The sequence below is a fragment of the Chaetura pelagica genome, unplaced genomic scaffold (genome assembly GCF_000747805.2).
Source record: "Chaetura pelagica isolate M959 unplaced genomic scaffold, ChaPel_1.0 scaffold117, whole genome shotgun sequence".
In the NCBI taxonomy this organism is placed as follows: domain Eukaryota; kingdom Metazoa; phylum Chordata; class Aves; order Apodiformes; family Apodidae; genus Chaetura; species Chaetura pelagica.
The window spans coordinates 2838980-2864165 of NW_009954185.1; the positions used below are offsets into that span (position 1 = coordinate 2838980).

At 35.5% G+C, this 25186-nt stretch overlaps 1 protein-coding gene across 1 annotated transcript in view; it reads left to right on the top strand.

The window, feature by feature from the left end:
* The first annotated feature begins 843 nt into the window (after positions 1-843).
* Positions 844-25186, top strand: part of PLEKHA5 (pleckstrin homology domain containing, family A member 5) — a 167884-nt gene continuing 143541 nt past the window's right edge. The window contains exon 1 of the mRNA XM_010002944.1: positions 844-893. The gene's annotated coding sequence lies outside the window, so the exon portion shown is untranslated. The remainder of the gene's footprint in view (positions 894-25186) is intronic.

Genomic DNA, 25186 nt, shown 5'->3' on the forward strand with positions numbered 1-25186 from the left:
TTCTTTTAATTAGGAAATGTATTCTTGCCTTTATCACTCAGTGAGTCCTACATATCAACTACTGTTTTGATGAACTGGGGTAAGCTTTTAAGGGTAGTGCTTTATCCAGAATTGCGTAGAGGTGCCAGCATCTTCAGAGCTTCCATTACATCAGGAAGCTGTTTCTTGAAAAAAATTGTCCATTAGTGGTATTTATTATTTTGGGCTTTTTTTTTTTTTATATATATGTGTGCTGCTGACTCTTCAGAGTGATACTGGAGAAAGAGAAGATGTACCCACTTCCTCCACAAGATTTGCATTGAAAATTATTTTCCTGTAAAATTGAATAGAGTTGTAAACACTGCAGGAACACTTGTTAGTCACAACAGTGGTGGAATTATGCTAATATAATGCTAATACTCTGTGGTGTAGTTGATATCATGCCTGTGAAGATGCTTGTGACTTGCATGTAACGCAAACTCAGTAAATTGATTTTTGTTTAGATCTCTGCCTGTCAGGTAGTTTGCTACAGAAATTTTAAGGCAGAAGGATCTGGCGGTGACTGCAGGTTCTAGTTAATTATCAAAGGAATGTTAAACAAGGACACACTTAAACCCTTGGTGTTATTATTGGAGAAGCAGAAATCCCAATCAGATTTTCATGCATGTTGCTTCTTCTGGATTAGAGCTGAGACAGTATTGTGAATCAATTCTAAAATATTTGTTTATAGGACTAAAGCTTTAAACATGTGGAATCAGACACACAGTATTTTAACTACCTTAGTCTTAGGGAGTATACCAGTATGGCTAGCATAATTTCAAAAGTTAATTTGAATGTTTTTCTACTTGTTTTCCAGACTTACCCACAGGTTGGGAGGAAGCTTATACTTTCGAAGGTGCAAGATACTATGTAAAGTAAGTTGAATGTTTATCTGTCAAAATACTATAATTTTCAATCAGTTTGTCTAAATGTTTCTGTAATCTTGAATGTATTCCAAACTAAATGTAAATGTTATACTACGAATTTGAAAGGAGTATTCAAGCTTGTCATAGAGTATGTCGTCTTTTGCTTACTGAATTCTGTACAGCTAAAACAATTTATTGAATTTTTTTGTTAATACTTTTAAAGCTGCTTAAGGATGCAGGTTCAAATGACATTTTTACTGTGAGTGTGACCATCTAGCAACAAATGTCCTTGAACACCCTGAGTTTGTCTGTTTGATACTTGCGTATATATGCTGTCATGCCATAAATGCTTTCAGAAAGACATGGTCTTATTTTGTCACTGCGAGAAGTTTTGATTCAGCTCTATTGTCTAGTAATTACTTTGTTTAAAGCCACTCGGATGGTTTAATGTGGCTGTTCTATTTGCAGTCCTGTTCAAGCTTTAGTGTGTTTTGAGGAGTGTCTACTATGGTAGACTTGCTTTAGTGTCTTTTTGAATAAGTCTCATGCAAGTAGAGCTCTTACATAGAAGCCCAGGGATCAAGTTGATCAGATCTGTACAAACTTCTTAAAAGCTTTTTTCTCCAGATAGTCAGACCATACTTATCTGGAAAATGTTAAAACTGGTACCTATGTATTCTTGTCCAGTTAGTATTCTTATTTTTCTGTTATTTAACAATTTGCAGGCTTTTCTTGATTTATTAATGAGTTTCTGCTCCCTTTGCTGTGTGTTTTGTTTGGCATCTTTAAATTAATAGTGTTGTCAGTGGGATAACGTGAGGAGAGGTTACTAATAGTCATAAGGCTTGTAGAATTTTCTGTCTTAGTGTTGACTAAGTAGCTGTTGGTAGCTCGTAGTAGTTGGTAGCTGTTCTGTGTAAGTTGTGTTGTAGACATCATGAGACAGGTGATATGTGTTGCATAATTTATTTCATATACCAGTAAGAATGTGTTTGATTTGATCTTAAATGAAATTTAAAAAAACGTATATATATACCAAAGGATAATGCTCCAAAAATCTGTTCAGAACTGGTGTTGGGCTCCCTTGAAAGGGTCTTCATTTTAGTAGTTGGTATGTTTGTTTTACTATTCTATTCTGCTTTAATGTAATTTACTTTATACTGGTGTTGTAAAGCAGCTGACAAGAACTTCAGCAGACTGAGGGCAGGAATGTACTAAGGATTTCACCTCCCGTGTTCTGTTCAAGTTATTAAATGAAGAGTGAAAATTAAAGAAAGCTGTGTTTGTATATAAAATATGAAAATAAATTCTATACTTTCAGTTGGAACTTGTTCTCATAGAATAAGTTTATAAACAATGTGTTAGCTCTCTTAAGTGGAAAATAGCAAGTTGAGTTTTCATGGAACAGAAGTGTGTGGACAACTGTTTTAGAGTGACTGATGTACTTATGTGAAAACTTTGTGGTAGTTTTTTGGTGTACTCTTGTCCTTATAAGATCTTGTGTTCAAGGTGTTATCATAACTGTTAGAATGCACATTAAGCTGATTGTTTTGCTGATAGCCAACACTAAATAGCTCTGTTTATGTTTAAAAGTTGTGCTGCATCTTTGAAAACATGTTGCACAAACACCACTTCTCTGATTTGATCGATGTAGGAGGATAGCAAGGAAACTGCTGTCAAGCCTGTTGAAAGGTTTACATGGTATGACCAGTTTGGCATCCTTTGTTAAGTACGTGTTTGTTGTGTAGGTTCTCAGGCTGAATTTAAGCTTCTGCCCAATGACAACTCCTGCTTGTAAAGTCTTCTAGCATTCAGCCCTACTGGTGCTAGAGAAGATCTGAGAGCTAACATAGGCAGAGTGACAGCATTATAATCACTATCTTGTAATTCTCAGCAGTGTAACTCCAGATGATGTGTTGATTATAATAATTCTAGTTATTTGAGTCCAGACTGCTAGGATGCTCCCGCATAAGTTGGAAATGGCACAGGTTGTTGTGACTTCCTGCCATACGAGCACCCCCACATGTGGATTTTTAACCTGCTCATTTGGATATACTGATTTGCTAAATATTAATGTTTATTATGTTGATTACAGCATTATAAAACTATGTTGAAATTAAAAATGTTGAAAACTTGTTCATGGTTTGGTCTGAAAGAAATATGTTGTATTATATTCTGGTATGAAAAGTTATAAGGGAGTGAATGTTAATGGCAGGCTGTTTGTGTATTCAGCCATGTGAAGCTTGGCAGATTGATTTCTGTAAGATGTGCAATAAGAGAGGTAGACAAGAAGGATAGTCAAGTTTCCTGATCACATAAATAATTTTACCTAACTTCTGAGGCACAGCTTCAAATATGTGGGTTGGATAAAAATATTTAACAACCCTGCTTTATGGCAAGTTGTTACACTAGACTGTGTTTGAAAATAAAAACCTTTTGAAAATTATTCTTATGGTTCTTTAATAATAGGTCTTTGCTGTTTCAAGTGGGTGTGTCACTGAATCTATTACTGTGCTTTTTCTGGCTTTGATGTAGTAAACACTGTATAATCAAATTGTGATAATGTTGAGGAGATAATTGTCAGCTAAATCTTAACATTCCTTGGAATGGCATTTCAACAAATGACTCGGGATAGAGACTGCATTGAAATGTGATTCTTTTTAAAGAACACTGTATTTTTATTGGGATGATATGTATGTTCATTTTCAGAATAAGTAAATACCAAATGTTGACTATTTTATACTTTTTTTTTCCGTGTATTAGATTTATTCTAGCTTTAAAAAGGAAAGATACTCCGAAACAGAGACAGATACAGAGTTGTTTCTATTGCATACGGTGGTTTTGTTTTTGTATAGGGTTGTATTAGTAAGTTAATACTAGCTAGAATTCTTACCTTTCTTGCAGGTTTTTTTGGTTTAGTAGGAGAATTCTAATGCTTGGTAATGACAGAATCCTTCCCCCCACATCCTCTCCATCCCTTGTAAATGCAAATAGCAAAATTTTGTTTGTTATTTGGAGTAAGGAAACAGGCAGTGTCATAATGTATGATATATTTGTTCTCATGAGATGTGGTTGCATTGTTAAAGTGTTTTGTTTCTTTGGGACTTGCTAAGTCTGGTTTTGTTTGCTTAGTGTTAGAAATATGTACAGATTACCCTGCGTCATTACGTGATGGGAAACTCTCATCAGTAACTTTTCCGAAATAGTGCTTGGTTTGGGTGTCATCTTTCCTTATACAGTAACTAAACTTTTACCTGGAATATAGCACTGTATGTAAAATTGACACATTCAAATATTACCTTTCATAATTAGTTTCCTATCAGTTAACTATTGAGTTTTCTGTTTTATGAAGTAAAAGAAGAGATGGGAAAAGAAAACTCCACAGTCTGAAAATGATATCACAGTCTGTGGAAAATGTTTAATTTTTTTTTTCTTCTACTCACAATATTTCACTTGACTAGTGATTTATGCTTAGTGTGTTGACAACTCATTGAGATCTGCATATTTAAGGGCTTTAGCCCCAATACGGATATAAGCTCATTAATAATATGGGAAGCTTAAGTTACTTAAATTATTATAAGTACTTAAGGAAATGGATCCATATGACAATCCCAGTATGATACTTATTAATAGAGAAGACATACCTCATCATGGGCTTCGGACTCTACATCTATAAAGATCAGTGAGAATTTTCAACTTGATGTTTTTAGTACCTTGTGATGACTACATAGTCATTAGGCACCAAGGTACTGGTTTTAAAGACTATGAAATGACAAAAGTCTTTCACCTTGTTTCTGCCTGTGTATTTATTAATATGCTTGTATTTAAGAAACCTTTCTTGCTGGTTAAAGCTATCTGACTATCTAAACTCAGGTATTTTTTTCATTTCAGTAGTTCTGAACTTACTAGAGGATTTTTGACCTTTTTCTTTTTTTTTTTTTTCAAATCAGGTTTATATTATTTAGGTTGCTAATTTACCAAATAAAGTTGTTTTAAAAATCAATCCAAGGATGATATCTAAGGAATTTTGTATCAGTCTAGTTTGGCTTCCAGAGAAGTACTCTTAGATAAACCATTTGGCTATTACGATTTGATATTTCTTAACTCTCCTATAGGACAAATACTTTTTGAGCAGCTGACTGAAAAAGTTCATAAAGACTTAAGGGTAAAGTTGAACATTTTGGTTGTTGTTTGTTTATTTTGGTTTTTTTGTGTTTGTTTTTGTTGCGGTTTTTTTTTGGGGGGGGGTGTGGTGTTGAAGTTTACTTTTTTCTTCATTAATACAATCTTTGCCTGTTGCTGGCTGAAGCAGGGCATTGGCAGACCTAGGCCAAAGCCAAGGTGAGTTCACTGTTGCATCAAGTAGAGGTTTTTTTGTACTTTTACAGAGACTTACCCGTATTTACTTATTGTGGGCAGGTAGCTTGAAAATTGGGAAGGTAAGAAAAATTTATTATGTGATTAAAAGGGATAAGATCTTTTTCAGCCTAAAATTTCTGTTGTTTAATAAAATAAACCTGTGGTCATTGGAATTCAGCTTCCTTTTGAACCTTTGTCTTTTATGTGCATTCTAAAGATCCTCTTCCATTTTCTTCAGAAAAAAACAACAGCTAGTCATGTTTGCAGAGAAGCCCTTTCTGAAAAGGGAAAATGGGGTTTGGAAATAAAATAACAAAATATCAGATTGTTTTCTTCTAACAGTAAGACTCACAGCGTCCCTCCCAGAAGTTAAGTTCTTTTCTTTTTACCTCTAACCTTTATTTTACTAAAATTATGGAGAGACTGAAGTTTATTGTTGGTTTTAATTCTGTTAAATTTTGGATGGTAAGACCCCTAGATCTGATAGTGATAAATGGCTAGATTGGACATAGTGTTACACCTATGCTTTTTACCTTTATAGTAAGCAAACCTGTTCAGAAAAGGAGAACTTTTTAGGAATGCTTGCAAATATAGTATCTATTTTAACACCTCTTTATTGCACTGAAATATTTGAAAACCCAAAAACACTTCAATGCCAAAGCTGGATGTGGAGGTGGAAGGGTTCTACACACAGGAAGAAACAGGTGTGGTTCAGAGGAGGAGAGGTGGGACTGCATGCAAAAAGGAGCTTATAGAGAGGGTGTATGGGCATGCAGTGGGAAGAGGATGGAGGTAGGGGTGTACCGAGGGAGAGGGCTAAAAAGGTGGGAGTAGTTGCAGATGGGGGAGTTCTGGAGACCAAACCAGGCAGAAAGGAGCAGTGGCAGTGGGAAGTCTGTAAAAGGGGTAGGGATGGGAGTTGTTTTCTTAGGAATGAACTCAATGGAATGTCTCCCAGAGGGAAGAGTGGCAAAAGTTCACCCTGTGAAAACATATGTTGACTGACTCTGTGCAGGTCTGGCAGTGCCTCTTACTCCTGGCTTATGAACCTGTTTCAAGGTTAGTCTGGCAGGTAGAATATAAAATGTGAATGTCAGGAATTACTGTGCTTATAAAGTCTCTTTTGGACTGTGATGTCTGTGGTTGATATTTTGAGCTATGTCTTTTCTGAAGTGTGTTTCTAAATTGGGTAATACCTTAAATGCTTTGGTTTTACAAAGATAGACTTGAAGCCATGAGAGAACTTAGTGATTTTTTTTATGTGCTTTGTTGCTTTTTCTAAACCATTACCAGGTTTTTAAACAGTTGTAAGAATTAACGGATACATATTTTAAAAAGACAACTGCATATAAGTTATTACATGAAATGCTGGAATCCATGAGAAAGACATTGAAGACACTGAAGCTTTTTGAGATCAGTTAACAAATCAGTAACTTTGTTAACTTCCCCAGTTTGGGAACCTTGGGTTTGGAACTGGTAATATTTCTTCCCTAACTTTGGCCTTAATTGTTGATGGGGTTAATAATAGCAGGCAAAACTAATATTTACTTTATGATGTTAATAACACAAAGTTAATAACTATGAAGTTAAGTCTTTTGTGGTCTTTCATTTTCAGTACCAGCAATGTGTGAAAGTTGATGAAAAACAAAGGAAATGCTGATTGTTTGTAACTTTTAATGTAGATGGCTGCTTGCATTAGTTTATATAGTGATGGGGTTTTTTTCCCCATCCCTCTCCCCCTTTGGAATAAAAAGATAACTGAACTGATACTCATAGAGGTCCCAAAATAGTTCTTAGAGTGTGTATCTCTTCTTCCTGTTGTGTCAGGTTGTTGCACAGATTCTTTTTCTTTTCCCTGCCTCGATACCAATGTCCTGCAGTACCTGGATCTGAGTGACTCTTTCAAAAATATCTAAACTAGCAGACAGGTACCTTGTGGACTTTCCAAACAGAGACGTCTACTTGGTGTAGTCACTATTTGGTAGAACTTTTACGGGTCCAAATTTATCTGGTGCACATTGTTTTGGTTTTACTTAAAGGAGTTGTGTGTACTTTTTTTTCCCTGTGGTCTGCAAGTGTTTTGTTTTACTGCATCAAAACTAGTGTCTGTTGTGGTGCTGTGCTAAGCCTGTTTTTCCTGCATATGTTTATGTTACACTGGCTCTTATTATAATGAATTACACTTTCATTAAACCTGAGATACACTTTGGTTAGCAGTTCAGAGCTATCTTCAGTACACTTCTGTGTACTTATGAGGAGAAAACTCCTGTGAAGCTTGAGGCAAACTGGCTGGAAGCAAAGCTCCACAGCCCTGACTGCTGCTATTTCTGCCAACGATGTGCCTGTGTATGTGCTTTTTCTGTTTCAGTAAGTAAATACCTAAATTTAAACACTTTCTCCTTCTCTCTGTTTCTCTTGCTTTCCTTCTTTTGAATGTGGAAGATCAACATTTCTGTCTGTGTAGTTCACTTGCTCTTGCATTTGCTTGAAGAGGGTTTCCCTGGACAGCGATGTTGGAGGGGAAGTTGCATTAGTAGCCACCTTCAGAAGCAGAAGTTTAGGTGTCAGAACTTGATAGCAATAGGCACTCTTTGGGAAAGATTCCTATTCCACAGTACTGAGTAGGACAGGGAGATTTACTTAAATAGTTGGTTGTGAAATTTCATCTTCTGCTCTGGAACTATAAACCTGGAGTTGAGTACTCGTTTGAAATCTGTGATGTGGAAAAAAAGGCTTTTAGACAGCGTTTTGAATGCCTCTGTGGCCTGTGGTGGTCATAGAGCTTTATATAAACAATTAAAAAAACACTTTCATGTCCAGAAGGGCTCAGAAACTTAGTTCTTCATGTTTTTTTCCATGGTGACTTAGTAAGGGGAATTCTTTGTAATGGAAGGTGTATTGCCACACAGCCTAGCCTTTAAAATTACCTTCCAGTTTTTCCTCATCCAGAATCTATTGTGAGTCTTGTTTAGTAGAAACAAAAATTGAAATAAGTCATTTTGTCCTTAACTGGAAACATTTCAGTATGTCAGAGCAGGTAAAGAGAGGACCTAGAAATCTAGGGTGTTTGAAGGGAAAAAAACTGGTGAAAATTTTTAATTAAGATGCTGTCTTTGCCGTCTTTCAGTAACAGCAGTTCATGGCAACTTTTATGTTCTTTACTACTCACTGAGTAGGACTACTGAAATTGTATAAATCCTGAAAAAAAACAGCTTTTGGTACTTTAAACTGGTGTGCTACTAGCAAAATTCTGACACTGATTTTTTTTTTAATTGTCTATTTTTTTTGTTAAATCCTACAGATTATGCAGCTGCTGCTGAAAGTCTAACATTTCTCTTTTTTGGGAGTACCTTTATATTCCCAAAGCTGATGTATCAGCCTTAGTTTTTCAGTGAACCTGCTTTATGAGAAGGACAGAGAACTTGTTTAGGAATAAAATGTAAGCAACAAGAATAAACAAGTGATGCTCTTAAACTTTTTCATCTGATGAATGTTTAAAGTGATTACTTCTTTTCTTGGAAAGAGTAAATCTGGTGCTAAGACTGTTTGGGTCAGGTGTTGGGATTTTTTTACTTTCTTTGCTTCTTGAGTTTTTTGCATGTTGGCCACACCATTTTGTCAGGCTGCTTTCTTTTGCATTTCCTGATGTATGAAGAGTATTCTCTAGATAAATCTAAAACTTCTTGGTTGAAGTCTTTAATAAAGTTTGATTACAGAAGATTGAAAAAAAATACAAATAAAAATGGTTGAGCTATCAATGTAAATAACATAAAATTTTTATTTTAACAATTAATTTTTATCAGAATAATGATGTAAATTAAACCTCATTAGAAACTAATAGAATCTGTTCTGATTTTAAATCTCTTTTATGGTGCACTCTCTATCTTCTATTCTGGATATGCATCAGTTGCTTACCTGCTTACCTGGTCTGAAACAGTGGGATGTTTTCCATTAATAAAACAGTAGTATTTATATATTTTATATATACACATAGAGACGTGTGTGTGTATATATATATATGGCACATTGTTCTTTATGCCTCTTTCAAGGACCTCTCTCCAAATTTTTAATATGGAATGCTTGCATTTTGCTTTACTTTGAAAATATAAAAAGATTCTAGTCATGAGGAGAAATCTGAACTTTTTCCTGACCTGAGCTTCATTCTAAGCCAAACACCAAAGATTTTGCAATACACTTCAGAATAAAGCTGACTGCTGTGGTTTTTGTTCAGCTTTGGTTGAGAGTGCCAAACCTGTCTAACAAGAAATTCGGGATTTCTGTTGACTCTGGTTGCTCACTTTGTGGTTTCAAACAACAAAAAGTGCTATCAATTTCAGCAGTCAAATCGAGCACCAGTGCTTTATCCTCTTCATTATAATGCTTAGTTTGGATGCACACTACTTCAAAACACTTTTGAGCTCAAATATGTAAGTTATGTGAAAATCCTGCAATTATGTAGGTGGAAAAGAAGTAGGTGAAGGGAAAGATAAGTAGAAAAAAAATCTGTTGATTAAAGCAGTGACGTCCTATTTATTACCTTGTATGTGGGGTTGGTTGTTTCACAGCCCTCTGTGATTTGAGCTTGGGCTGTCTGAGAAACTGCAGCAGGCTGAGGAGTTGGAAATATTAGCATTTTGGTTTTAAATAAAGGAGAGAGTGGGTCTTTTGCAGTTCTTGCTCGATAACTTATTTTCTTTGTGACTTTAAGTGATGCAATATGTAAGTTGTTAAAGCAGGCAGAAGAGTACTTTCATCTTAAACTTTCAATGAGGATTGAAGGCACTGTCATTTTAGACAGGTATTGCAATCAACATTTAACTTGTAAGGGAACTCTTGCATGTCAGTTATTTTATTGCTTTGTTTAAAAATTGCTGTGCAATAGGAAATAGGGTTTTCAAAGAAGTCATGGTAACTTAAGGTTTTTAATTTTTCAAGGAGGTGAAGAAATTAATGTGGATTTCATTCAGAACCTGTGTATCTTCTACAGTTTCACCAAGCCTGGTATGTAGGACATTATGCAGCAGGCAGAACCACAACAAGAAACAAAATGCGATGCAGGCAAAGCTATAGTTGACAGCTGCTAATTTGTTTTGAGCGGAGACAAATACTTCAACTCTTCTGATTAGTTTATTTTCCTTATGTTGAAGTGATTTGCTTTTTTACTAGCTGAAAAGCCTGTATGCACTGCTAGCTTGAAAAAGAAAATAGGGACTTTTTTCTATGAGAAAAACAACTGTCCCTAGCTCTTTATCTCTTCAATTATTTTATTTTGCTGTTTGAACTTCTCTTTCACTTCTTCCTTTTTATTTTATTTCCATATATGTGCCCTTACCGTTCACCCTCCTCTTTCCGTAGTTACTCTGCTTGCTTCTAGCACTTGTAGCTCAAGTAGTGTTATGTGATTTTCCCCAGTTGGACTGCCTGCCAAATTTTCCGAAGGGGAATGTAAATACTATGAGGTCAGTTCAGTAACAAATGCCTTCAGCCTGAAATGAACCCTGCAGAATCTTCTGTTACTCAGTCAAAATTAGAACCTGCTCAGGATACCACAGTAAATATTGAAGACTCAGGCTTTAAATTGTATGTTATAGTTTACAAACTTTTTAAATTGTTATTTTTTAAAAAACTATAAACTTAATTTTCCCCCCTAAACTAAAAGCGAAAGAATTAGCGCTAGGGACAACTCAATATATTTGTGGTAATTAGCATCTATGTTAAGAACACTCTATACTGATAAAGGTTTTAAGTCAGAAGAATTGGTATGTGTGTGTGCATGCTCACTTGCAAAACACCTGAAACAATGTTATATAAGTATTGAACTAATGTGCTTTTGATAGAAAATGAAATCTTCAGCTCATCTGTTTCTCCATATTTTCCCTTCCCTCCTTCCCTCCTCTCTTATTCACCAAAAAAGCATGATGGAGAGAGTTGACTGTGGTAACCTCGCTTAGCAGAGCAAAACCAAATTGCTCTGTATGGCGTTCTCCTATTTCAGTAATTCTTTTGAGTGAGAAACATTCAGTGTGATTACTGTAGGTCAGTGATGCTCTCTGATTGGCCATGGGTAGTTTGAATTACTTGCATCTCTGTACTTCTGAGGATTTGATGCAGCAGTTTTACTTTTGCATGAGTGGAAATATACATTGAAATTTAACTTGAGATATTTTCACTTTGTAGTGCTGACAGTAGATTGACGTACGTTAGGCAAATATGTAATTTTTAAAGTGTTGTATATGAAAGATTGGCTTCTGTTAGTTTTGGTAAAGGAATTCATCTAGTTGGTGAAACTAGGAGAAAATAAACTCTAAATGTTAATGTAAAAGTTGGGCTTGAATTTTTTTTTAGTGTATTCTCTTGGCCACACCATGACAAGACTGATTTACCCTACATTTTATCTCCAGGTCTCTTTAAGATATCATTATAATGTCACTGTAAAATAACAACAGACAAATATGACTTGTGCTCAGAGAAATTCTGCTTTCTTTTTATCAAAGTTGTTTTATTCTTGTGAAGAGATGAATAGTGTTTTGGTCATAAGTTAAGTCAAAACTAGAGTGCTTTTGTAATGTTCCTGGTAAAGTTTTGCGAACACGGCTGTGGTTTTGTGTGGGAGGCTTCCATGATACTTAGATTAAGGAATATTTTATTATTGAATACTATGCTTTGGTTTTTGGTGTGGATTGAAGTGGATATTCAAATTGACCGTTGGAGTTATTGAACAGTACTGAGCTGAGAATAAAACATTTAAAAATGAAAAGCATTTGTAGCTGTCCTGTAAGTAAAGTAATGTTAAGTTCAAATTAATGCATTCTGGAGTGGCTTATTCTGAAGCAAGTATAAATGTGTTCTGGAGTATAAAGCTCTCTTTCAAGACTGTTCCTCAAATACATTTAGTGAATAGTTTTATTAATTGAACAGCATTTTTTACTATACTTGAAATTATTTATTGGGAAAGTAGCTTCTCATACCGTTTCTCTCTAAAAATGAGAAGCATGAACACCTAGGTGCTGGTAGGACAACACTTAAAATATTCAGGTTAATGTCTGAAGTTGAGGACAACTACTCTACTAGTTATGAGCTTCCTTTAAGTTACAAAAAACCCAGCTTTTTGTTTCATCTTAATCAAAAGTATGTGTGGTTCTTTGCTGTTCATGAAAAGACACAATACTGATACCTAATTTCCATTTGAAAATTATGGGAATTTCATCAGCAGGATTACAAGGCCTGGTTTGTGACTAGCTGTGTAGAATTTGTGAGGTTTGTTTGGTTTTGTTGTTTACAATACTTTGCAACAGTGCTGGTGAATTTCAGGAGCCTTAAAGTCAGGGAATAAAGATGTTGCATAACTTCACCATATGGATTAATTCTGTTTTGGTTTCTGGAGCTGCTTGAGCAAATGACAAGATGTCCATTCAACTCATCGTTGCATCAGAGCTTTTCTTAGTCTAATTCTGTAACCCCAGGATTTATTTTGGGAAAGATCCAGTGCTGTTGGCTGAGAAGTCTACAAGGGAATGTAGGGGTTTTTATTCCAATCAAGTAGAATATTCTTTTTTAGAAGCTTTTTTAAAAGTATTTAATGAATCCTCCTCATGAGGTATGATCATTAAGCATAGTTCCCTGTGCATTATTAAAACTTGAAGAAAAAAAAGCTGATTCTAAAAAATTTTTCATTTGAGTTGAAAAGGATGCAGATCTGTTCTCTCAAAATTGATTACATTTTCTGTCTTTTGCACAGCTACATTGACATTAAAACCCTTTTTTTACCATTGCTGAATGAAAAATAACTGTTGAAGGGCTCCTCAGGACAACTGGGAATTTCCTCTGCACCTGAACTGTGTGTCCATTAGATGTACTCTGGGACTGATATGAGATGTTGGAGTGTAGCCTCTGTATTGTTGTCTCTCTGCAAACCACTGTCAGCTCTTTTATTTCTATTAAAGCAATTTGGCTATGCACCCTTTTATATAGATTAAGTATTACTTTTGCTGGTCAGTGAAGATTTCCAGGGTTCTGAGAATGAGTTCCTTGCAGTACTGAGAAGGGAGCCACAACACCTGTACTCCATGTGCACTTATAAGCTGCATCTGTTTGCTTTTGTCATTTTAAATAATTTAATTCAAAGTTAGAGGAATTAATTTGCATCCTTAAAAATATGTGGAGCTTACTGGCAACTTTTCTTTCTTCATGTACAGTTCTTTTAATAACAAATTAGTAAACTGAAAACACCTAATTGTTTCAAATCCTGATCACACCATAGACAGTAAAATATTGTATCTGAGTGACTACTGGAGTATCATAATGTAAAAATTAAAGTTGAAGGAAATTATATTGCTCTGGAAACATTAGTGTGCTTTATTCCCACAGGCACTAATTATCATTGTTCTAAACTGAAACGTACTTTTCTGCAAAGAAGCCTTGTAAGGAGAATATAAACAATAGCCAGTGAACTCTCTGCTCTTACTTTTAGAGAAATTGTGCCATTTCATTGGTTATGTTCCCAAGTTACGTATTGAAATAGTAAAAAGTTGCTTAATTCTGTATAATGATACATATTTAGCACTCAACACTCAAAAGAGATGGGAAAGAAGAATCTGATTTCATTTTGTTTCTATAACTTAGTACCTTAGGTTTCAACTATGTGTTTAAATACTTGATTTATTTTTTTTAATTTGCATCCAAAACTACTGTTCTTATTTCTTACTTTTTCAAAAGATCTTGACTTTTCCTGCTTTTAGACCATATTTTGAACTGCCCAAAATACAATGGAAATGCTTGTTGTAGAGTTCTCTGGTGATACTTCTTTGAGCTATTTCTGTATATGTTGAAACATCACATCTTTGGTAATTCTTTGGACCACCAGAAAAAATATGAGACTATTACTAGTCTGTAAGCGCTACTTAGATATTTAATACATTAATATATATTTCCTTGCTTAAGGTGCAATAAAGAAAAGTATATAAATATTGTGTGTGGAACTACCTTTGAAGCTGTGATTTTATTTTCTGTAATTAGCTGTACTCATCTTCCAGTGTTACTTCTTTATGGTGTTATGATTCACATGGTAGTGTAGTAATGGCCAGGATAATAATTTGGGAAAAACTGACTCACAGAAAACTGAGAAGATACAAGTCCCAAAAAAGATAATGGTGTTAGAATGTTAGTTGATGTGCCTCATTAACTGTATGCAGCCTATTGAGTCATAGAAGTAATTTGTGAATTAACACGAGTATATAGGCTGAGAGCTGGGTGGGGATAGGCAGTGTGCTTCTGAATGGATACATTTTTTCAGAATAAAAACTTTTTCATCAAGAAAAAAAATTCTCTAGGGAAGATTGCTGTATACTTCTACAAATTCTCAGAAATAGGATTGGCATACAGGCCTAGGAGCTGAGGAGGGAATGGTTAATAAACTGCATGTGAAGTTAGGAAAGGAATTTACTTAAAATTATTGTTCTCTTGAGCTTGAAGGAAAAAGCGATCTTTTCAAGATATGACCTGTCTGGCCACTAGATGAACTGAATAGTGTAAATTCATGAAAAGTTTATAGTTTATGTATCTTTATAACCTGTTTTGAAGCAGCTGTAGTGGTTCATGTTAAATATTTTACATGTCCCAGCTCTTCCTTTCAAGAATTCTTTTTATCTAACCAAAGTTAACCATCTGCTTGTAGGAGATCTTTTTGCTACAAAAACAGATAAAAGGTTTTCCTTGTGGTACAAGATTAATGGGTGGAAGAATATGAAGTTAGAGGCCAATTAAAATATTTTCTTGCTTACTTTGTGTAAGTAGTTCACTGTTAAAAAATTATGATGTGTTCTGTAATGACATTCTATAGAGTGCTGGCTTTGGTGAATGTTTTTTCCTCTTTATATACTTGTTAATTACAGCTACTTAATTGACTTTCTCTCACTTTTTCTTTTTACTTGCTCAGGGAGAGGGACTTTCCCAAGGTAAAATAATAATCAGGAAAAGCACATCTGTGTAGTGTTAAAACTGGTTCAAGGGGTTTTTTGGCTGACTTGTAGTGTTCAGTCTTTAGATAGTGATTTGAAAATTGAAATCCCTTTCTTTGCAGATTCTACCACTAGTTTCTTAAAAAAAAAAATGTAATCTGCTTCTTACTTAAGGTAACTAGGAAGAAAATTACTGTCTCTAAATGGGCCATGTTGAGTACTGAATTAAGCAGTAACATGCAGTGCAGAGGAGAGCATGTTCTTTCACACTGTCTTTCAAAGATTTCCATATGAATCTCAATTGTTGTGTATACTAGTAAAGATTTTGTGAAGCAGGCACTGAAGTCAAGCTATGAGTCTTTTCCAGAAGCAGTTAAATAATACAATTTTTTTTGTGCCTTTATGTGATCTTGAAATCTAAACAGGCAATTTGCAGGTGGTAGATGCTGTTTTATCACTTCACTCTATGGAACCACCAGATCCTACATTTTAGTGATACCTTTCTAAAGCTGGTTAAGTTGCTCGGTTTAATTCTTTCTATCTCCTTTTGAGCCAGTATCTTAATTTAATCTTTTATTTCCCCTTTGTTAAAATAAGCTTAGAACAACTGTCTGTTCTTAGAACGAATATTCTTGCAGTTTTAGCAAAGAAGCTCTACATGGATTTAATAGAAAACCTGTGCATGCAACTGTACTAGCATTTTCAGAAACTGGTGGGAATTTACCAGTAGATGATCAGCATTCCCACAGCAGTGGCAGGTGAGTGGAAATAGACCATCTACACACAACTAGCATTGTGTTGTCATGAGCTGTATGATCAGTGCTGTCCAGACATATGCAATTATAGCTTGTTTATTGGAGACAAAGAGGGTGGCTTCTACTATTTACCACTTGCCATGATCTACTGGCTGTGCTGAGAGAATTCTAAGCCTTTCGGGCAATTGTTTCCTTAAAAAAAATATTTTGAAAAGTAAAAATGAGATAATGCTATTTGATTCTTAGGTGTGCTTTTTTTGGTCACGATGCCATTGCTTTTGACTGACCTTTTCATGCAAGGATTTCTGTCTCTTTTTAACAAGATTTCTTATTTGAAAGGCAGCAGTACTTTCTAAAATATAATTGACATCTTCATGTTATTAGGCTTATGAATTGACAGAATTGCATGCCCTCAGGATACAAAAAAACCCCAAACTATAGATATTCAGAATACTTTTTTTCACTTTCATTTAAGAAAAAAAATGATTCTGTGGCCTTGATTCACAGTGTAGAGAAAACAGATTTCCTAAAATCAGACTCCAGTTGAAAAAGCCATGACTGTAGAGGCTTGACATCTGAAATAATATTGTTCCAGTTAAATGTGTCTGGAAATATGAGCGTAGTTTTATGCTAAAGTAGTACTGGTTTAACAGGAAAATTATGTAATAGAATGAGAAGATACAGGAAAGTTTGACAAGGGTGATCAAAGATGGAAGCTCTTCATTTTAAGAATGCCTGTAATACTTCACTGAGGGCTGATGCAGAGAGTGTAGGTATAAAATTATAAATGGTAGAAAGGGTAGAGAGCACAATCACTGTATATTCCAATAAAAGAACTAGTAGGAGGAACTATGAGTCACGAAGAGTTTACCCTTGTGGCTAGCACTCAAAAGGTCTGAAAGAAATGCATACATAATTAAGGAAAGTGACTGAAAACATCTAAAAAATATAGCTCAGGATGCTGTGCGCTGTAACTGCATTCATGGAAGAAGAATATATGGTCACCTCTTCCATTTAATATCCCACCTGAGGCTTATAGTTGCTGAAACAAGATATTGCTGTGTGTGCCTCTTGTTCTGGTAGGGTCTCCCAAGATGTTTGCTACTAACCATGGCTGGGAACAGGGCACTGTGTTATGTGGACTTTTGATCTGACATAGTTCAGCTGCTGTTAAGAACAACACTAATCATCACATCATAAATATTCATTTACTAGTAGAAAATGAGAGAGGTGTTTTAATTTTGGTTATGCAGATTATTTGGAACGGTCTTGCAGAGTATCTGTGACTGGTATCTTATCGCTAAGGCTTTGATGGATGCTATGTGTACATAAAACTTTGCTGTATGACTTAATACTTTCCCTGTAGTAAAGTATTGGTCTTAACTTGTTTTGAAAATAAACTGTGTGAACATGAACATGCTACTGATCTTCCTACCTGTCCCTTAGTGCACAGATTTAATGAGAAGAACATAAAACTTATGAAATAATTAGATACTGTTCATTGAGTATTGATTTAGGCTGATGTAACTGACTTGTCTTCTAGTACAAAGAGGTTTGTGTGACTGAGGTGGTACCTGGCAAAGAAATTTTAAAGCTGATTTTTTTCAGGTTATAAATTAAGTTGAATTGTTAAACTTGTACCTGTTTTCAGAAATCCTGAGATAATTTTAGAGATAGCTGCAAGTTAGATAATACAAGCTCGAGGAGGGCAGAGTGAGTTATTTTTCAACAATCTAAATGACTGACTGCTTACTTACCTGCAGGGAAAAAAAAAAAGTATATGCTCTTTTCCCTTGCTTTTCAGAAGACATGGCTGTTCTATGTAAGCACATAGGCACTTTTCTTCAACTCTGAATCAGTACTTGCATTATTAGGAAATAGCTATCCTTTGTGTATTATCCACTCAAGTACTAAATTCTTTGATAAAAAATTAAAAGTGGGATAAAAATGCAGTAGAACTTTAATAATAATGTATACAACTTTTCTTTTTCTCTAAAGTTTAGCTTTATTTATTTATTTATTTAGTGAAACTGTAGGAATTTATTTGACCAATGGATCTGGAAGATTTCTCACAGAACTTAACATTGGTCAACTCTGAAAACTGAATTTATTTTTTTTTCCTACATGCAGCCCATAATTGATATTAAAATTTAGTGTTGCAAAGTAACAGGCATATTATAAACAACAATTACTTACCTTACTGTTGCTAATACTAAATTACTGTAAGATGTATATACAGAACTCCAGAAGGCTTTGGAGTGCAAGAACTCTCAATTACAAAGCCCTGTGAAAGGTTTAGTTTTTTGGAATCAGTATTATTTTGTGTTATTAAAAAAAAGAGAAAACGTGTCTTGTTTTTTGAAGAGTAGAAATACAGACTTCTTGGCTGACACAAGTGACTGTTTTTGCTGTTCAACTACTGTTTGTGGGAATAGAAATATAAGCTGTCTCAATGGATAGGAACAAATTCCTGGATTTTCTGGTTGTGCCTTTGGAATATCTTTAAAATATAAAGAGAATTAGCTGGTAAAAACTGTTTAATTTAATACCTCCTGGATTCCTAGTGAAGGATATATTTCCATTTATTTGTTTCTCACTTGGATTGGGAGGAAGAAGATAAGGAATAAGTATATATCAATACTAGAAATTTGCATTCTTATTTTATCTAGTAAACAAGAGAAAAACTGAGTAACAAGAATATTGGAAACTGATAATTTATAAGTCATATTTGTTCGTTTAAGCTTCTCATCACCAAGAATTAGGTTGTGGCGTGTTCTACCAACACTTCCTAAATTTAATTCTACCAGGAATTCAGCCAAGCTTTAAGAGGGATTTGAGCACTTCTCTGCATGGCCTATCCATTTCTGAAGAGGGAACAGGAATAATAGAGTGAGTTTCTAAATGTTGATAAAGATCTTGCCATGCTTTCCCAATTTTCAGGCTCTTCAATTTGGACTGTTTTGTGACTACTAATTTACCCAAAACATGTCAGTTTAAATCCTGAAAAGCAATAGAAGAATGTTTGGCAGAGAAGACATCAACTAGTGTCTTGGCGTTGTCTTCAGATTAATAAGCCAGGTTGCTGACAGCAAAAAACATTAACAGAACTTTGAAGAAAAAAAATAAATGGAAAATCTCCAGTCTTCCTAAAGTAAATCTAGATGGAAAATGGAGTTCACTTTATAGAGACTAGATCCGTCTCTGCAATTACTTCAAAATTACTCTCTATAAAACAGTAACACCTGAAAAATATTTTTACCTGAAAATAGATTATTTTCTTTACCAGTTAATGGGCTCTTATGATGACTTACGCCTGCATTTTAATCCCTGTGATGGCAGTTCACCACCAAAGGTATTAAATTATTGGGATACACCTACATCTGTTTCCAATTTTCATTCCCTAGACAAAACTCATTTAAGACCCAATTCTTGAGAAAGTCTTTGAGATTGAGGAAGGAATTGGATTACAGTAAAAAACATGAGGAATTATCTTAGAAGTTATGTCAAAGGATGCCACCGTAGCATTTGCTCTCTGCTGCTGTTTGATGTATCCTTTTTTGAGCAGACTTGACACTGGTCAATTGAGGCTGCTTTAAATGTCAAGAATATAAAGTATGTAAACAGCAAAACCCAAGACAAATGATTTCTGTAACAAAAATATAGTGTTTTGTATGGAACTGTCAGTGGAAGTTTCCATTTGTTAATCATAACCATTTTAAGAGAGTGGGAGTACTGTGCGAAAAAATTACTTCATGTTTTGTACATTCTCTCTGACGCATCCATGAAATCAGTTACTTCTTCATAACTGTGGTCAAAGAACTTTATAGCATGCAAAATCCAAAGTTAATGGCTCAATCCAAGGAGAAAGATGTTTTTTTAAATATTTTTTTTGAGCAGTTTTCCACGATAAGTTCATCTTGGCATAAATTGGTTTGAAAGTATTTAGAAAAATCAGTCCTACAGATCCCTTTCCTTCTAGTCATGTAATCCATCCTTTCTTATGGGGGCTTTTGCAATCATGTTGTTACAGGGCAAGTCAAATCAAAGAGAAAATTTGTGTATTATAGGAATGGTTTTCAGCCAGGTGTGTGAGCTGACCTGAACCTGTATCACTTTCAATAAGTGCTTCTGCCAATACCAGTTCATCAGGCAGTATCAGCTATTCAGAGGAAATACTTTTATGTTGGCGTAGTTACATTTCTCTTTAGAGGGTTTGTTCATGCAGAAGTGTTTCTCACTAAGTAGAATGCTGCATGATATGGTTAGATAGGGAAAAATTTGCCATATAGATTTGCTGATAACTTTTATGCAGTGTTCTTATGTACATACTTAAGTAATGCCAGCTCAGTACTTTGCTGCAACTCCATGTTTCTATTTTTACTTACAGTTTTCTTTGATTAGCTAAAACAGTAAGTAGGTGCTATTTCCAGCATAGAAGGCATATTGAAATAGAGATGTAAAATTACTCTTTGAAGTCTACTTTTATGGCTGTCTTCAAAATCAGCAGAAGCTTTATAATCCAGCAAAATTGTTAATATTGTTTATTGAATTGAACAACTTGCCTGTCAGCTCACAGAAATTTGGAAAAGAATGCTGTAATGTATAGCTGAAATGGTAGATGAGTTAAAATGCAACTGTACTGACAGGAAATTATTAAAATAGTAGAATTAACTGTTCTGGTTTAGCAGTGTGTGTTCAGATCTTTAATAACTAGAACTAATTGAGATTAGTTTAAAACCTGTGATTCATGTACAAATGTGAACTTTTATGAACTTCTTAATGGGACTTTGGGGAGGGAGGAAGGCTACTTCATGTTTTTTCCTGATTATCTAAGATGTGTGTGTGTGCAGGTGTACATATATATATATGAAACAAGATTAGAGGTTTGTGTAGTTTTCTGTTTGTTTACAGTTAAAAATTCAGGTCCTCTCTTAGACAATCTTAGAATGATTATGTGACTGAGCAGGTAAATCTTCAATCTTCAGGGTAATAATTTCATTTTAATCTCCAATGTCTAGTGAATAACTATGTAAAAAGGTAGAGATATGTTTAGATAAAATAATTCATGTTTGAGATCTCTAAAATTCCAGAAAAAAAACCCAGAAAATAATTGACCTAACATTGCTAATGCTTCTCTGGTAAAGTGGGCAGTGAAGGTAGAATAAAAAGGGAAAGGGAAGCACCGACTGTAAAATAATGGCAAAAGGAATCTTTACCTTGGCTACAAATTCCTGGATCAATGTGAATGTTTAAGTTGTCTTTGTGCTCGTTATTATAATTAATAATTAATTTTGAAAAGAAAAACAAAAAACTAAACAAAGGAGTTGACTCCAGAAGTACAAGTCATCACATTGATAAAGGACTATTCATTTATCTGAATTGTTTGTGAACACTGTTTTTGCTCCAGATTATTTAATGCATCTGTTGGTTTTAAAGACAGACAACATAAGCTATATTTGCTCCACCTGTTGCCACAGCATAGCCTTAAAAACGTGGACCTATATGCCAAGAAGGAATTATTTCTGACTGAATAGCAAGAGTTTTGTCAGTTTTGGCAAGATGACTTAAGGAAATGGTTTTACCTTGAAAAATACCGTTAGAAACAAGTTTTTCAGTGCAGAAACTCTAGGCTGCTGCTGCTAACTTCTTCAGTGTTATTTCATAGAATCACAGAATGGTTTGGATTAGATGGGACTGTAAAGATCATCTAGTTCTACCCCCCCACACACACCCTTCCATTGGCTGGGACACCTCCCACTAGACCAGGTTGCTCAAAGCCCCATCCAGCCTGACCTTGAACTCTTCCAAGGATGGGGCACCCACACCTTCTCAGGGCAACCTGTTCCAATGTCTCACCAGCCTCACACTGCAGAATTTCTTCCTAATCTCTAACCTAAATCTACGCACTTCTGGTTTAAAGCCATTATCCCTTGTCCTCTCGCTAGAAGTCCTTGTAAAATGTCCCTTCCCAGCTTTTCTGTAGGCCCTCTTCAGTTACTGGAAGGCCACTATAAGGTCTTCCTGGAGCTTTCTTTTCTCCAGGCTGAGTAACCCAAACTCTCTCAGCTTGTCTTCATAGCAGAAGTGCTTCAGCCCTCTGATCATATTCGTGACCCTTGCCTGGACTCACTCCAACAACTTCCTGTCCTTCCTGTGTTGAGGGCTCCAGAACTGAACACAGTACTGCAGGTGGGATCTTACAAGACTGCAGTAAAAGGGGAGAATCACCTCCCTTGGCCTGCTGGCTGTGTTTCTGTTGGTGCAGTCCAGGATGTGGTTGGCTTTCTGGGCTGCAGGCACACATTGCTGGCTCATACTGACCTTCTCATCAGCCAACACCCCCAAGTCCTTCTCTTCTGAACTGTTTTAGATCCATCCTATGCCCAGCCTGTAATTATACTTAGAATTGCCTGACCCAGATGCAGGACCTTGCACTTGGCGTAGTTGAACTCCATGAGGTGGGCACAGGCCCACCTCTCAAGCCTGTCAGATTCCCTCTGGATGGCATCCCTTCCCTCCAGCATGTTGACCATACCATACAGCTTGGTGTCATCAGCATACTTGCTGCTTGACATAGCAATGTCACTATGTCTGTAATGGTAGGGCCTTTTGCCAGCTCTGGATAAGAAAATGTAAATATCCTTGAGATGTGCATAATCTGTGACTTACCTTATCTCAGTTTGTACCTTGAGAGGCCTTGGGGTCTTTGTCTTTGAAGACTGTCAAAACTTCACTGCACAAGGCTCTAGTTAACGTGAATGAGGTTTGAAGCTGGCCCTAGTTGGAGCAGGGGTCGGACTAAATGAGCTCCGGGGGTACTTTCGAGCCTAAATAATTGAGTGATATTTGTGAGTGAAATGGTGGGTCTTCCGTATGAAGATGATATTTTAGTAGCTTTTTCTCCATGAGCTGAAATGTGGAAGAAGGAATATTAAACAAAAATGTAACTATATACACAGATTTCTTCTCAGAGCAGGCTGAGTGGGGATTGGTCTTTTGCTGCTTTTGTGTTTGTAGGTACAGAGTTGTAAATGTCTCTGAAATTGCACAGTTTGCTCAGTAACAATGTAAACCTTCCTAAAATATTATGGAGAGCTTAAAGAAATTAATTCCTGTGTGAGATGTTACAGAATCTACTAAATAAAGAAATGTTTATTTGTTAGAGTTCTGGTTTGTTTGTTTTTAATCTCTGGCGTGTTTCTGTACTGGTTCCAGACCAAACCTGCGTTGCTGTGTAGTTCTGTGCTGTGTGGTAGTATTTCCAATTTGATTGCTGTTAGAGATTTCCGCTGTGCTTTCACATGTTCAACACGTCTGAACATGCACTAGTAGAGCAGAGTGAAGGCTCTCTAATAGATGTCTTCCAAGTGTGGTGTTCATCAGGGTTCAGAAAATGGAACAAGCATAAACTTTTGGACACCTCAGAGAGAACCTGTGTCAGTGAGATCACCACTGTGGTTAGTTTTATTCATGTTTCTGGAAAAAAATTGGAAGCATAGATGAAAGTGTAGTACAATAAAGAATAGACAGGAGGAAATTCTAAATGATTTTGAGTGTGCGTATAACCAATTTTGACACTTTGATGCAATCAAACCCACCACTGTGGCAGTAGCTGTTCTGAATAGTGTAGGGGGAAATAAATGAATTACCCCTTTCATGCTTCCAGCCTCCAAGGAAAAAGAAGTTGAGCTGATTCTTTTTGAATTGAATAGTTTCATACAGACAAGGCAAACTATTTGTAGAGAACAACAAAAGTACTATAAGCAGCTCATTTATGGAGCAGGATATTGAGAACCCCTTACCTGTTGAGTCTGCAATTTTTTTTCACTTAGACAAACCTATTCCTTTCAGAAACTGAATTAATGTGAGTCATGACTGCAGTTCTGTCACATATGAAAGGCTTTGATCTTTAATTCATTGTAATTTATTGGAGGGTGGGTTTTGAAGTAAAATCAGCGTACATGTGTTGTGCGGTTTGGGGGTGGATTTTTTTTTTGTAGTGGGTTATTTCTGAGTATTAAATAGTGCTCTCCTATTATAAATGGTGTTACTCTGGGGAAAAAAAATGCAGTTCAGTGGAGGGCAAGAAGCCACAAATACTATATTTAAAGGCTGCAAATGATAGATGGCTATTGAGGGGGCTTAATGGGCCCAGGACATGACTTGTAGGCACAGAGTTTGTAAAATGAGATTACACACACCTGTACCTGGTAGGAGTGCTGCCCCTGTTCTAAAGGAGAGTTCCATTTCTGAATGTGTTGTTTGGAGGTTGTTTACCTGGAAATTAATCTTAACTTTGCACCTTGATTGCTTAGAAAGGTAGTGATTGCTAGAATAATAGTTCAGAAATTGGAGCAAGATTAATTTAAGAATTTAAGACATAGATTGTTTTTTTACTAGAAGAAATGGAAAAGTAACAAAACTTAAGCTTTATGTTGAAATGACCCAAATATTAAACTGTAGCCCTCACCTTTTCTCTCACAAAACACAATATAAGCCGGGATTAAGTAAACACATTTTAGATTAATAATATGCTTCAAAGCATAAAGCAAGACTTGATCATTTTCATCTCTGGGAGATGCAGTCCTGTTACTGTATCTGTCGTGGCAATGTGTGAAAATGTCTATTGAGCTTCAGAGAGCTATCTTAAATATTTTCCTCTTTTTAATTTGATTTTAACACTTTGTTTTGAGCCTGAAAGGTATCTGGATGTCTAATCTGTTTCTGAAATTAGTAACAAATCCACCAAATATTTTTCTTAAACACCTATCAAGTATTAGCTATTCTGTGTCCAGGACATCCCTTTCTTACTTATTTGGCATAATGAAATGGCAAGCACTTGTGAAACTTTTTCCATAGGTGCTTAGTGTCCCTTTTGATGAATATTTGATTAAATACTAAACCCTCATCTTTGGGAGCAAGAAAAATAGTCAGTTGCTTTTGTGTGATTCTTTTTACCTGAACTTAGTTGGACAATGGAGGAGGTTCATCAGCCAAGTTAGATTCCTTGCTTTAAGACCAACAATACTGTAGGTATTATGAATTATGCAATGAAGCCATGGTGAGTGTAAGGTTTAGTGAGATTTGTTTTAAGATTATTAGTATGTTGCACAATGCCAGGTGTATGTGATTGTAGTTTTCCTGGGTGGTTGCGTAGGTGATGAACTTAGTTTACAGCAATTTACAACCAGTATAGGACCTCGTCTTTCAAGTGTATAGCAATGTGTACTTA